Source organism: Rhipicephalus microplus, chromosome 10 (assembly GCF_043290135.1).
Source record: "Rhipicephalus microplus isolate Deutch F79 chromosome 10, USDA_Rmic, whole genome shotgun sequence".
NCBI classification, from domain to species: domain Eukaryota; kingdom Metazoa; phylum Arthropoda; class Arachnida; order Ixodida; family Ixodidae; genus Rhipicephalus; species Rhipicephalus microplus.
The window spans coordinates 28,819,052-28,833,640 of record NC_134709.1 but is presented as its reverse complement, the minus strand read 5'-3'; the positions used below and the strand labels follow the sequence as shown (position 1 = coordinate 28,833,640).

General features: G+C 47.2%; 1 protein-coding gene across 1 annotated transcript in view; it reads left to right on the top strand.

Annotated features, from left to right (window-relative positions):
* Nucleotides 1–2,002: 2,002 nt before the first annotated feature.
* The window catches only part of LOC119180726 (defense protein l(2)34Fc), a 95,938-nt gene continuing 83,351 nt past the window's right edge, over nucleotides 2,003–14,589 (top strand). Inside the window, exon 1 of the mRNA XM_075875336.1 lies at nucleotides 2,003–2,137. The gene's annotated coding sequence lies outside the window, so the exon portion shown is untranslated. The remainder of the gene's footprint in view (nucleotides 2,138–14,589) is intronic.

Sequence of the window (14,589 nt, the reverse complement as noted above, 5' to 3'; positions counted from 1 at the left end):
GTCCGTAAACAGCTGCGCTTTTTATCGGCGCTGCCGGTCCCGACGAAAACATTGACCCAGACGTCTCGCTTTCCTCCTCTGGCTCCTCCTCCTCCAATTTTGGCCGGTATTCCGCTTTGCAAGCGATGTTGTTCGCCATCTCCTCTCCTCCTCTGCACCTCGGGCTTTACTCCTCCCTATTTCATGGTCCCGTGTTTCGTCACATCCAGTGCACCTGCTCGGCGCGCCGCGCGTTTACCGCATCTGCCAGGGGGAGGGGGGGGGGTTCTTGCTGATTGCTGCCGACGAGTAATTGCATTACGGGGACCACAAACACGGCCACGGTTAAGTATTGAGTGAGTCGTGGTTATAAGGCCGCACAGCCGAAGGACGAAACTCGAAATGGATGGTGAACTTCGTGTAAATATTTGTCGCCATTTGTGGAAACAGTTTTCGATCAAATATACGAGTTTATGTACTGTTATGAGTCGTAAGACTCATGCGTGCATTATTTCTTTCGTTTCGGCGTACTTGTGCATCTGTCATATTTGGCGTTGTCGTAAATACACGGGGTGGCATTCGCTTCGTTATCTGTGGATGGCGAGACGAGGATGATAGATGGACCACAGGTTCATCTATCGTCCTCTATCTATCTATCCTCTAGATAGATAGATAGATAGATAGATAGATAGATAGATAGATAGATAGATAGATAGATAGATAGACGGACGGACGGACAGGCGGACAGACGGACGGACAGGTAGACAGACGGACGGACAGGTAGACAGACGGACGGACAGGTAGACAGACGGACGGACATGCGGACAGGTAGACAGACGGACGGACAGACGGACAGGTAGACAGGTAGACAGACGGACAGGCGGACAGGTAGACAGACGGACAGGCGGACAGGCGGACAGGTGGACAGGTAGACAGGCGGACAGGCAGACAGGCGGACAGGCGGACAGACGGACAGGCGGACAGACGGACAGGCGGACAGACGGACAGGTAGACAGACGGACAGGTAGACAGACGGACAGGTAGACAGACGGACAGACGGACAGGTAGACAGACGGACAGACGGACAGACGGATAGGTAGACAGACGGACAGACGGATAGGTAGACAGACGGACAGACGGATAGGTAGACAGACGGACATGTAGACAGACAGACAGACAGGCGGACAGACGGACAGACAGACAGGTAGGTAGACAGACGGACATGTAGACAGACAGACAGACAGACAGACAGACAGACAGACAGACAGACAGACAGGCGGACAGACGGACAGACAGACAGACAGACAGGCGGACAGACGGACAGACAGACAGGTAGGTAGACAGACAGACAGACAGACAGGTAGGTAGACAGATAGACAGACAGACAGATAGGTAGGTAGAGATAGATAGACAGACAGACAGACAGACAGACAGACAGACAGACAGACGGACGGACGGACGGGCGGGGTGCTGCGATGAGATTTCGCTCTCCTTTTGGAAGCACCTTCAATCAGGACACAGGTGAAAACAAAGACAAAGGAGATGAACGAACAACACAACTTTCTAAGCTTCGTTCTGACCTACTATAGGCAAAATTTCAAGATGCAAGATTTTTTATTCGTTCAAAAAATGTAACATGGCAACATGATAGTATACAGAAAGAGATACCGAAGTTCCATGCTGGAAAGGGACCTCTTGTACTAATCAAAGAAAACAAATTAATAGTAACTGCTAACATGTACTACCATGAATAAAGAGTTAAACTCGTGGACGGATTTCATAGACACTTTACTTCTATGTCTCGCTGAAAACAGCTAATTTTTGAGTGCCCATTTTATGGCCGATTTACGTACTCTGTTATTTTGCCTATAACGTCTACATACAAAAGCTTCCATGTGGCCGGTATTGTCTACATGTGGTACAACGTCTACGTATGAATATTTGACACTTTCAAGTGCCGAAAATGTCGACACCCTCCAGAGCGGAACTTATCGAAACTTGCATTTTCTGAATAAAATGCAGGCCATGGTGCGCTGAGGAACACAGATGAAAACGCATAACGTGGATCTCTCGGGCCGTTTCCGACCTGCCGGTCATTGAACAAGTGAGTGTGCAGTGCCGGGAGGAGTTGCTGACCAGCGATAGCCTTCACGATCAAGTAAGTAAATACGTTTCATCGCCGAAGCGCACAGCGTGTCAGTTGCTTGTGGCGTCCTCGTACTGTGGACAGCCAGCAATACAATCTGTCCTCGCACTGTAAAACGCCCTTGTGCATTTTCCTTTCTTCCTTTCAGCGCGTATACAGTCTTTCTTAAAGTCTGCCTGTAAAGGGTGCACCACCGCAATTGTTGTATTTGCGTGGCAGAGCCAACTTTAAACTTTTTGCGGAAAGATTAGACGATGCACAATATCCCGAAAAGCTCCCGAAGAAAGGATGCAAAAAGCAAGTGCCGGGGTATTCTTAAACACCATCAGGAAAAGAGGTGGCTATTCGGAGCATGAAACTTCAACTTGGTCGCATAAGAAGCCTTCGTGTTGCGCTGACTTTCCACTGGGAAACTACCTCAGTGCCGCTCTGCTACGCGCAGTTCTTCCTTAAACATACAAGAGACTAAAAACTCGGCTATATGCCAAGCGTCCTCTGGCATACTGTCTTCGAATGTAACAGGAAGCGACATACAATACCCATCCAAGCACTGACAGAACACCAACGTGAGGCACTGCTGGCAAAGCGGAATTCTCTAGGAGAAGCTGCGGGTCAGCAGTAATAATTGTAACGATTTGATTATGGGAGGTGCTGAAATTTCGGGGCTCTGAAAATTTCCACCACCTGGACTTCGTCAACCTGCACATAAATCCAAGTACATCGGTAGCAAGCATTTTCATTTTTAAATAAGTGTGGCCTCTGCAGTCGCGATTTGATCCCGTGACCTTCGTGCCAGCAGTCATGCACCATTAACCACTGGATCGCTGTGGCGGGTAACCGACTACGGGTTTTACTACGTATTCTACGACTACGAACGCGCGCGCACACACAGGCATGTGCGCACATACAGATACAACTTTCATACGCAATACAGAATCTTCGTTTTTTTGAAATAGTAAAAAAATTAGAATGGCGCGTTAAGGTTCTTTTGGACGTTACCTTACGTAGACTAGGTGGGTTTCTTTCAGCAACGTGTTCGGCGAGGCAAGAAGCAGCAAGTATTAAAACTAAAAAAGAGGTTGATGAAAAAAACAAAAGAAACCCTCGTTTTCACGCGGTGAATGAGATGCATCCTAATGTTTTTACAAGTAGTTCCTTTATTTGTGGAAATAATTACTCTCCACTCATTTCGCTGTCGCACATGAAATCTTACAACGCTGTCGGGGGTGTAGGCGGCTCTCAGTGTTCACTTACTTACGCGGGGCACTTCGCGGCAACTGTGCGCGCCCGCTTCCGAATTTTCGGTCATGGATGGACGCGGCGTCCGTCGGTGAAAGAATTCGCTACGCTCCGTGACTTTCGCCGCCACGGAACGCTGCTAAGTATACGCTCAAATGTGCAGCATTTCGCCTGCATCGAAACACGATCGGTATTGGAGGCTGCCACCTTCGGTTCATCAGTGGCCACCTTATAACCACTACTAGGCTATTGTGTCGGGTAGGAAGCAGCCTGCACGGGTCCATTTCTCGTATAAACGGACTCTGTTTCAATTGTTCCGTCCGCCTTAATGGAAGATACGATCGTGGGTTCGATTCCAACCGAGGCGGTACGGCGGAATGGTAGAGGCCTCTGTACTGTGCTATGTCAGTGCACTTCAAAAAGACACCGAAGAATGAAAGGTTTCTTCTTACATTAGTGAAGTACAATTTTACAATCCCTAAAACACCACTATTAATCGCTATACGACACTTGGCAAAGCAGGAAACGTGCGAGAAGAAAATGCCAGTGTTGACATCAGTTTGACAATTCCGCACCAAAAATCATGACGTCATCAGTTTCGAAGTCGTCTTCTGCGTCCTACGTAGCTTCTAATAGATAAAATTGAACTACATCGTCATCTGTGGGTGGCATAGGCCTAGCACACGATGTTTCAGAAAATGTCGTCCAGTCATTGTCGGGAAAATATTCAAAATATACATTTTGGAATTTGTTACAATGACGCGTGCAGTTTCCGGCGAGAAATTCAACAATCAAACATCAACATTTATTATCCCCGTTAATAACAAACATATGACAGTGAAAGTTATCATCTTAAAGTTCTCAGAGCGCAGTTCATTCATTTAGGCCACGTCATAATTTCCATTTAGTGTCTCTTCAAAAAAACACCAAATGGTGTACACGTTTCCGAAGCCCTCCACTATGGCGTGTCTCATAATCATATCGTGGTTTTGGGACGTACAAACCGAGATATTGTAAATATTATATTTAATTGTTCAACGAACACCCTCGTTTTGTGTCTCTTCGTTTCTTACCTTGTCCGTGGCTCTTCAGAGTGCAACGCTGTGCGCGAAACCTTCAACCACGTAAGCACACAATGAGTTCGCGCTTTATTGTTCAAAAGGCTCAGATGTAGAAATCAATTATACGAACCGCAACGAAAGCTCACGGGTTTTCTCTCTCTCTCTCTCTCTCTCTCTCTCGCTTTGCCGTTTTTCCAACGCCGCCCACGATCCACCGTTCTGAACTCGACGACAGCACCCGATGGCGCCTCGCACCCGGAAACGGACGCCTCCGTGGAAACATAAATTATTCCGCTGTTTGCCGCGTGTGCACCTTGTGATCTTTGAAATTTTTTACGTAGCGACACACTTTAAGACAACACTGTCGCCACGTGTTTACAACTTGCTCTTGAGCATAAAAAGACAAAACGTTAAGAAAGCGCGTCGTCTTGAGAAACCATACTTCTTAAATACTTCTTGAAAAAACAAATAAGAAAATGCGTTGAACACAATTCAATCTGGCCATACCTCGATTGTTGTGTTGTGATCCGTATAAGTTTAATGCAGGGATCCGTTACAAGCCGCTCTAGGTGCGTCCCACTCGTAGTGAAACGGCCTGGCCGTTACATAACAATTTATTAGTGCCCTTATAATTAAACCTTGCGCTGCCGTACTTACAAGCCTCCCACATGCTGAACAGCAGCAAAACATGGCAAAATGAGCGAAAAGCAATTTAAAGTCGGGCACGTGGGTTCGAGCGTACTTTTAATTCGCTTCTGCCAGAAAGCAGTTATGAAAGAGTCATCTATACGATGGTACGTGCGTCCTTCCTGTCCGTGCCGTAGGCGGTGGAGTCGGCATGTGGCGAAAAAATTGAAAAAGATGGAGGTTGCTTCTGGCCCGTAGATGCGTGGCGAACAGTTGCATTCGTTGCCTGGATCCCGCGGGCCGTTTTGGATTACATTGATTCGGACGAGTAAGCGTTATGGCGCGGTGCGAAAGGCAGTAAACAAGAGATGCTGACATATTGTTCAGGCTTACGGCCACCGAAGGTGCCTCCTTTCGGAGTGGAAGCACGTGTGTGACCCGATTGGCTAACAGGCTTCAAGTGTTTCTTCGAATGCGTTTCTTTGCAGCTCCTTATAGTGTTATTCTTACCGGCCTCAGCCCTTAGGAAACATTTTTAGTGTATTGTACGTGTGCTTGTGTGGAACCGTATGATATGTGTTTATCAGTGCATATATCATAATCAGCTCCTACCAACAGTAGTCGCATATCGGGCGAGTAGTTTGGGTAATGATTGCTACGGCAATAAATTCTAATGTCATGCAAAGAGTGGCGAGCAGCTCGAAACTTGCAGGTCCCATCTCAAGCAGAAAGCGTGCATGAAATGAGCACGCAAAAGACGAGCGTGGACTAACAACTGTCACAGCTAGGCACACGCCGATCAAACAGAAAGAACAACGCACGAAACAAGTGCAGAAGTGTACACAGGACTTTCACCATTCGAGCAACTTTCACCATTCTTATAACTTCTTGTGTGATGCGGCTTCGGTAGCGAGCTTCGGTAGCGAGCGAAGTGACTCTTCATGCTCTCTTTTAAACTCTAACTTCAAAACAAAGTTGTGGTGGAAGAACTATAGACGCAAAGCGCCGGAATCATGACATAAGCGCGCGCGCGCATCGCGACACGTAAAGCGACGACCTTCGCGCCATCTGGCTACTGATGACGACAACGCGCTGAAGTTGCTGAGCTCAGAAGAATGACAACAGTATATGGTGTACATAAATAGCTCGCCTTCGGGAGGCTGGACAACGTGGGTCGCGCGGCTTAGTGGTTGGGTGCCGCGCGCTCCAGAGCGAGAGGTCGTAGGTTCGATGACTGGCGACGGAACGTTTTCTTGTGTTTGCTCTTTACAAGTTTGTCATATCCGTGATGGAAAGACGTCAGTGGATCTATGATGCACTCCATCATAAAACACTTTCGTGTTGAAAAAAAAAAAACGTGAAAGAATAAAGTACAGAGTGCTTTGTCCTGCTTTACGTCGTCCCCCCCCCTTTGTTCTTAGTTGCGCCACAAACACTTTTTTAGGATGTTCATGTGATGTCGGATATTATTGTCTTCAGCGAGTGATGGTTGACGTTCGCCAACGTACGTAGTTTCGCCGCAAGGGCGAAACAATGAATGCGATTGTTTATGAACAATGAGCGCGCCTTCAACTACATCCGATATTTTCCAACTCACCGAGCAGCCTCCTCCGAAATCAGTAATTCGGACCTTATCGACTGGGCACGCGAGGCACACCACAGGGCGCTGTGTGGTCGCCTCTGCTTCTCAACTTAGCCCTGGCGCAACTCCCGGCCCACTTGGCTGATGTTGGCGGGGTCAACGGTCGATGCGGTTGATGCTGTCCATACATCCAGTGGGCCACACATGGAAGTCTGGGCAACATGGAGGACACCCTCAAACCGCAGCCCATGTAGCGGACGATTATGTGGCATACTGCGGTCTCCAGTGTTCCCCAACGTTCGTAGCTTGCGCCGTGAACTCGCGCAGGTCTTCGAGGTTTTGCTGGCCTCTATCTCGCTCCACCTGATGATATGATGGCCTATACGTATGACTCATACCCACTCTGGGTGATTGGACAATGAGCAAATAGTTAGGTGAAAGGGATCACTTATGAATTGTATATCTAACGCATTATAAAATGGTTGAAAGAAAATTAATTTTCACGGTTTTAGAAATTCACGATCAAGGTGGTCCTGATTCAATTAAAAATCCTTCTGCAGGTGAACTGATATACTGGTGTCAACGAGCTAATGAGGAGGTTTTCAAAGACCTAAGCACGACATTTGCTCGTGCACGTCATTGTCGTTTTGCAGAGCTTATTCATTCTTCTGCTTCTTAACCCTGATTAAGCTTCTGGAGGGCAATGCCTCTGTCATGCTCCGCTAATCAACCCGGTTCTGTGCTTTATTCGGGCACGTTATAACCGTAAACTTCTCAATCATTTCATTTGACCACCTAATTTTCGTTCTGCCCCTCACGCGTTTGCGTTCTCTTGGAATCTACTCGGTTACCTTTATGACCAGTGGTTACCCCACTTACCCGCTACGTGCCCTGACCATGCTAATTTATTGGTCGTGATTTCGACTAAGATGTCCTTAAAACCCGTTTATTCCCCGACCTACTGTGCTCTAATCTTGTTCGTTGTGTTTACGCCTATCATTTCCCCTTCTACATGCCAACAAGAATCGCTGTCTTCCAACAAAGAACTGCTTTCACCATCTTTCTATTGGTAAGCTTCGCTTTCTTTCAGTGACCCTTGTAGCAGGCTTGAGTTTGTTCATACAAATCAATTAACAGAGGTTGCTTCTTATAATCAGTAGGGATACGCTTTTCTCTGAAACGCTACACGCCCCCATTAAAATACGTTCGGTGATTTTCAAACCAGACGACCACCTTCGTTTCCCCTGTGTTCCAGTCGCAGAGTGTGAATTTATCCCCAAAGGAGAAGATTCGTCGTTTAAACTCTGTGTATGCGTGATTGTATTTGGTAATCCTGTATTGTATAAAGCTCTTATGAACGACGGAGGGGAGTGGGAGTTCAGCAGTGCCACACGTGGGCTGTGGCGTGTACTGCGCCGCAGCACGTTGGGAGTGTTACGCGTGACCAAAGGGGCGAAACGTGACTGTTACAACACGGCGACGAGCTCCGGCGGTGGCTCTCTCAAAATGTGAGAGGAGGGAACTGTGTTTGTGAAGGTGAGGGCGAAGACTGAACACGACGGCGCGGTTACGGTGAGAAAGATTGAGAGAAGTGACTTTAAAGAAAAGAAGACAACGAAAAAACAATGTGAGAGGATTCGTCGGTAGAAGGGAGGGGGGAGGGGGGGGAGCTGACCAGTGATTGCGTGACCGTGCAGCCGCGTGCAGTGTTCTATATTGAGCCTCGACCTTCGCCGCGCGGGTCTGAACTCTCTGATCTAACGTGTTGCATGTGGCACATGCGCGAACGTGGCGACTACGCAAGCCGGCCGAGCTGGCCGATAGCGACAGCTGCGCCTCAGTTTACCGTTTTATCCGTGTCGATCCTTTTCTTGATATTTCGCTGTTTTGAATGGCTCAGTAAAAGTACGTGTACTGCAATCGAAACATTAGTGTAACCACGCTAATTTTGTTTCTTTTCGGTGACCGTGACCCATAATTCTCCACCTTCGCTCCAGCGGTTGATTGATTGATTGATTGATGAGCTCAATGATGAGCTCACTGGTTAGGGTGTTCGACTGCTGACTCGACATTCGCAGCATTGAATCGCGGCCACGGCGGCCGCATTTGAATGGAGGCGAAAGGGCTTGATGCGCGTGTACTTAGATTCGGGTGCGCGTTTAAGAACTGCAGGTGGCAAAAATTTACAAATAGATACATGGATGGATGGATGGATGGATGGACGGACGGACGGACGGACGGACGGACGGACGGACGGACGGATTGATTGATTGATTGATTGATTGATTGATTGATTGATTGATTGATTGATTGATTGATTGATTAACGAGGGGAACTGACATCAAACCGGGCAAACTGGCTGACTCAGTGGGGCAGCAACAGAACAAGCCAGCGTCCGTGGCCATACTGGTTCCCCGCGCGCCCTTTCTTTTCTTTCTTTACAAAAGTCGCCACAGATAGTAAAACCATCTTACGCAATGAGCCGACAGAGTCTCTCAAAGTATAACTTATAAGATCACGGTGACAAATCACTGTGTCTCATATGTCGTAACACTTTTCAAACATCATGGAACGCTCGCGAATAAACGCCCGTCGGCGATTCGTGTTTCTTCAACAGCCGCTCTTGCCCTAGTCGTCCACCGCCGCCGTCGGTGTCCGTAACATTGTTCGCACAGGATGGACAAAAAAAAAAAAACAATGATTCGAGCTGGAATGAATCAATGCGTGCTATATACCCGACAGTCGAGAAGTCTGCCACTATGCCACGCCGGTTTTCCCGTTCAATTTTCTGTGTTATCTCACACTAACGGGCACAACAGGATTATCTTACCAGGCGAACAAAATTGCTAGCATGTGGCTTGGTGGTTGGAAAGTATGATCCGTTTTATTTAAGCACCTTCTTGAAACTTCTTCGCGATAAGACCCTACGCTAGCGTATTGCTGGGTGAAAAAATAAAGAAAAATACACTGCGTGTGACAGGAGTATAACATCAGGCACCGCACGAAGCGAGTTGCGTAACGAATTGATCGCTTAAGGCTTCCCGCCCATTATGAAGAGCTTAGCCATAATGCTTGATGATCATCAGCCAAAGAATCAAGAAACTGCACGTAATTCCTTACGGATGTGTGGTGGGTTCACCGTTTCTCTGCAGAATGATGGTATAGTAGATGATCTCCTGCTTCACGAAATTACATTCAGTTATGGCGTAGTGAGTACCTTGAAAGTGTGCTGTTAGTAGTCGCCCCTAAGAGAATTCGCAGGGTTCTCAAGGAAGGCCACTTTTGGAAGTTTTCGCTGTGACTGTGCGTCGTACATGTTCCACGCAGGCCGGGCATTTTCCTTCTTACCCATCTCTCCCACTTCGCGCTAACTGTCGTGGTCTTATTGGAAGGGCGTTTGCCTAAGTGATGTAACAACCGCAATAAGTTTCGCGAACTGCGAGAAAGTCGGTGCTCTGTGAAAAGGCGTGTTTACATGCCGCGCCGACGGATATGAGTTCGATCAGGAACGAGCCACGGCTGACACACGTGACCGTGTTTTGGAGTACATTACGTAAGTTTCCTTAGCTTATGTAATCGATCACGCGGCAACGAAGCAGAACAGCTTACCACTCCGCACGCATGACACTAAAAGCTCGGTGGCATCTATAGGAATATCCTTTTTTCCCTCTCGACATACACTCGCCCTCATCGCTTTCTCTCTCTCTCTCTCTCTCACACACACAATTAACCGTATTACCCCGCCGAGGTGGTTTAGTGGCTAAGGTACTCGGATGCTGACCCGCAGGTCGCGAGATCGAATCTCGGCTGCGGCGGCTGCATTTACGATGGAGCCGGAAATGTTGTAGGCCCGTGTGCTCAGATTTGGGTGCACGTTAAAGAACCCCAGGTGATTGAAATTTCCTGAGCCCTCCACTACGGTGTCTCTCATGATCATATGGTGGTTTTAGGAGGATAAACCCTAATATCAATCAATCAAAATAATAAACCGCGGTTGCCCCGCTAATTATCTCGGATAGGCTAGTGAATGACGGTAAGATATACTCATGCTTGGCAAAAAATAAAAGAAAAACATTGGACAGTGAAGCTGTAACCGGGCAGTTTGTGACAGTTAAAGTAAGGCTATAATTAATGAAAAAGGAAAGTGCGCATCGTCTTCGTGCTTTGTGTACGACAAATCGTCATGAACATTATAGTAATTTTGAGGATTTTCTTCTCTTCCCTCGGTCTTATCTTTATTGACCCCTACCCCATTCCCCAGTGTAGGGTAACCAACCGGATGTCTTTTGTGGTTAACCTACCTGCCCCCTCCATTTTGTTGCGGCTGCTTCTCCTTGAGCATCATTTCATTTTATGGCTTTGTTCAATCCTCCTGTTGCCACTTAAGCCGCCTGGTACCTATACTACTACTACTACTACTACTACTACTACTACTACTACTACTACTACTACTACTACTACTACTACTACTACTACTACTACTACTGCCGCCACCACTTCTACCAGTACGTTGTGCTCGGCCTCTGCCAGCCTGGAACACAATGGTTACGATGAAACTTCGTAACTGGTCTCCTTAGCAAAAGAGCTTCGCAGTTAAAGGGAAAAAAAATACATTCGTAGAAGTCTTTAGGCATCTAAACTCAGATCAAAGACACGCCAACACCGTCGATCTTCCCATACGAGATAGTCTGTAGGAGGTTAGGTCATCACATAAAGATTGTATTTAGCTAAAGCTTTCCACCAACTTCAGCTAAAGAAAACGCTTTTTTCCGGCCTTCATGAAAGTGAACCGAGTACAAGTTTCCTAGATGTCGTGACCACCGTTCTTTTTAAGCACCCAATCACCATGGCAACGAGAAAAATAAACGAAGGACACGTGTAGGCAGTACGAGCACTTGTCTTGTCTATATGCATCCCTTGTTGAACCTTTGCCTCTGACATGGTGTATGAACCGCTTTTGTAAATACTATTTTCTCCAAAAACTACGTGATTGGAATAATCTTCCAGTAAGTATTCCAGCAAGTCTTCCAGCAAGTTTCCGCTACTCACACAGCGTTCCCTCCACTTTTAAAAGAGTTTGTTGTTACATAATATGTATTTTTGTTAGTGTGTTTTCAATGTCTTTTATTTAGCAAAGCGCAATTGTCGAGCGCGTGCATTTTGTACGTATATTGTTTACTGTGATTTACTTTTTTTTGTACCACTCAATTTGCTTTCGTTGACGTGTATGTACTTCATATTTGTCCCCCTACAACCGTGGCCCTAGAGGGCGCTGTAGTTACATGTACACGTTTGGTAATTGAATGGGACGATATCCACCCTGTATACGAGTGGGTAGAAGCCTACATGAGGCTTTGGGTTTTGGGCACAAACATGGAAAGCTGAATGCGTCCGCGATAGAAGCACGTAAGAGACCGACCATTGATGGCTGAGAAGTGAAGACAAAGGACATCAATAGTGGGGGAAATGAGGTCATTATGTCTGAAGAGGCAGAGAGATGTAACATAAATTTATATTTTTCTTTGTTACAATAAGATCGGTTTATTCCAAGTAGATAAAGCACTGGTCCAACGTAAAAACAATGTTTTTTTTAGATTTTTTTTTGCAAGCCTGATAGCACACATGTCACCGCTCCGTTATAAAGGGGATATCATCCATCCATACATCAGTAAATAAATAAAGAAACGATAGGAGATAAAAAAACAAAAGATTTTAGAGTGATCTACTAAGCCGAAGTTACGTGACTGAACTTTTCCCTTTCTGCCCTTCCGCGCCCCCCTCTCCGTCTCTAGATTTATGTCTACCCTCTCCCTCCCGCCTTCGTGGCTGTTCTGCCGGGGCCTCCTTCCGCTGTTGCCTTTAATACACGGCGACATGTGCTCGCTTAGGTAACAGCGGGGCAACGTGATCTTTACGTAAGCGCACGTGTACTGAGGTAACGTCGCCCCCGAAGTCACGCGGCAGGCCCGAGCCTTTCATAATCTGCGCCGGGCTCGCGGAGTCGATGAAGTCCCACCATTCCACCCCCGTTGGCGCCTTTGCATTGTTCGCTAACGCCGCACGATACACTGCGCGCCTGTGTGTGCGTCCGCGCCTGTTTTCCGAACGATAATAGGTGTTATGCGTTGCGAGTGTGAGTGCAACATTACATAGGCAATTTGGATTTGTACAAATGTGCGAGTGTGTATGCTAGACTGCTCGTATAGCACGTGCCTGTGGGCTCTCATATCGTTGCCCGGATGTACAATGTAATACTGGCAGGGTGAGCTTGTTGGTTTAACATACTTGAAGTTTAAGGCGCTCATACGACACGGACGAAGAGAGACAGGTACTCCGTGTGCATCGTCCCTCTTCGTCCGTGTCGTATTCGCGCCTTAAACTTCAAGTCCGGATAAAGAATTGTGCGTGTGATCCCATGTGACATGCTCATTGACGTTACTCTTCACCTGGGGATGATGTTAAAAGTTTGTGAGTTGAAACAGATAGATAGATAGATAGATAGATAGATAGATAGATAGATAGATAGATAGATAGATAGATAGATAGATAGATAGATAGATAGATAGATAGATAGATAGATAGATAGATAGATAGATAGATAGATAGATAGATAGATAGATAGATAGATAGATAGATATGTGGGGCTTAACGTCCCAAAACCACCATATGATTGTGAGAGACGCCGCAGTGGAGGGTTCCAGAAATTTTGACCGCCTGGGGTTCTTTAACGTGCACCCAAATCTGAGCACACGGGCCTACAACACTTCCGCCTCCATTGGAAATGCAGCCGCCGCAGCCGGGATTCGATCCCGCGACCTGCGGGTCAGCAGCCAAGTACCTTAGCCACTAGACCACCGCGGCGGGGCAAAAATGTTTGCGAGTTGTCAGTTGTCAGTTACTGGAACTTCATCACATTTGGTAATTTCAATAAATATCACTATTCAGTATGTCATCAAGCATGGATTCTGGTTTGTTCTAGGCAGGGGTAGGATTTGGTTAAGGCTGGGAAATGTATCCGCGGTTGAGCAGATGATCGATGGGGGTGATCGCACGGATGTTTGCGATCAGTAACGACTATACAATTAGTCACGTCCCGGTAAACGTCGCAATGACACACTGACAGCTGCGGTCGTATTTGGAGGATTTAAGTCGCCTGACGTGTGCACGTTCTGAGAAGCACACGTATGTCATACACATACTATATAAATATGTCGTTGCTGTCAGAGTAGAATGGGGGAGTGCATTGACGCATCGTGCATATTCACAACAAAGGTCAACTGGCCATGGCGGCTTTTTTGTATGCCCCCCCCCACCCTCTGTGCGTGTGTAACAGCTGCGAAGACGTATAAAGTCGTATAGCCCCACCGCGGTGGTAAGTGGCTAGGGTACTCGGCTGCTCACTTGCAGGTTGCGGGATCGAATCCCAGCTGCGGTGGCTGAATTTTCGATGGAGGCGAAAATGCTGTAGGCCCGTGTGCTCAAGTTGGAGTGCACGGTAAAGAACGCCAGGTGGTAGAAATTTCCGGAGCCCTCTGCTACGACGTCACTCATAATAATGGGGGGGGGGGGGAGGGAGACGTTAAGTCTTACAGATCAATCAATACAGCTATATCGAGGTCACACGGCAACTTGTGATCTCTACGCGTGACCGTTTTCAACTATACGTGACTGTAGATGCTTCGAAATGCAGGTGTCGTCATTTTTCTGGAGTAAACAACAGTCACCAGATCATGTCAGGCCGTCGCACATATTCAGTCAATCTCTGAGCATTTAGTTTCGATAGTACGAGGGGAAGCTCAGCGTGCGGCGCGTGAATACAGAAAGCCACATCTTTACCGCAAAGGCGAAGCAATGAACACGATATCGACAAATTGGAAGGTCACGTGCAGATTGGCAAGCAGATCGAAACGTGCCCCCCCCCCCCCCATTTCTCACACACATATGATGCACGAAGC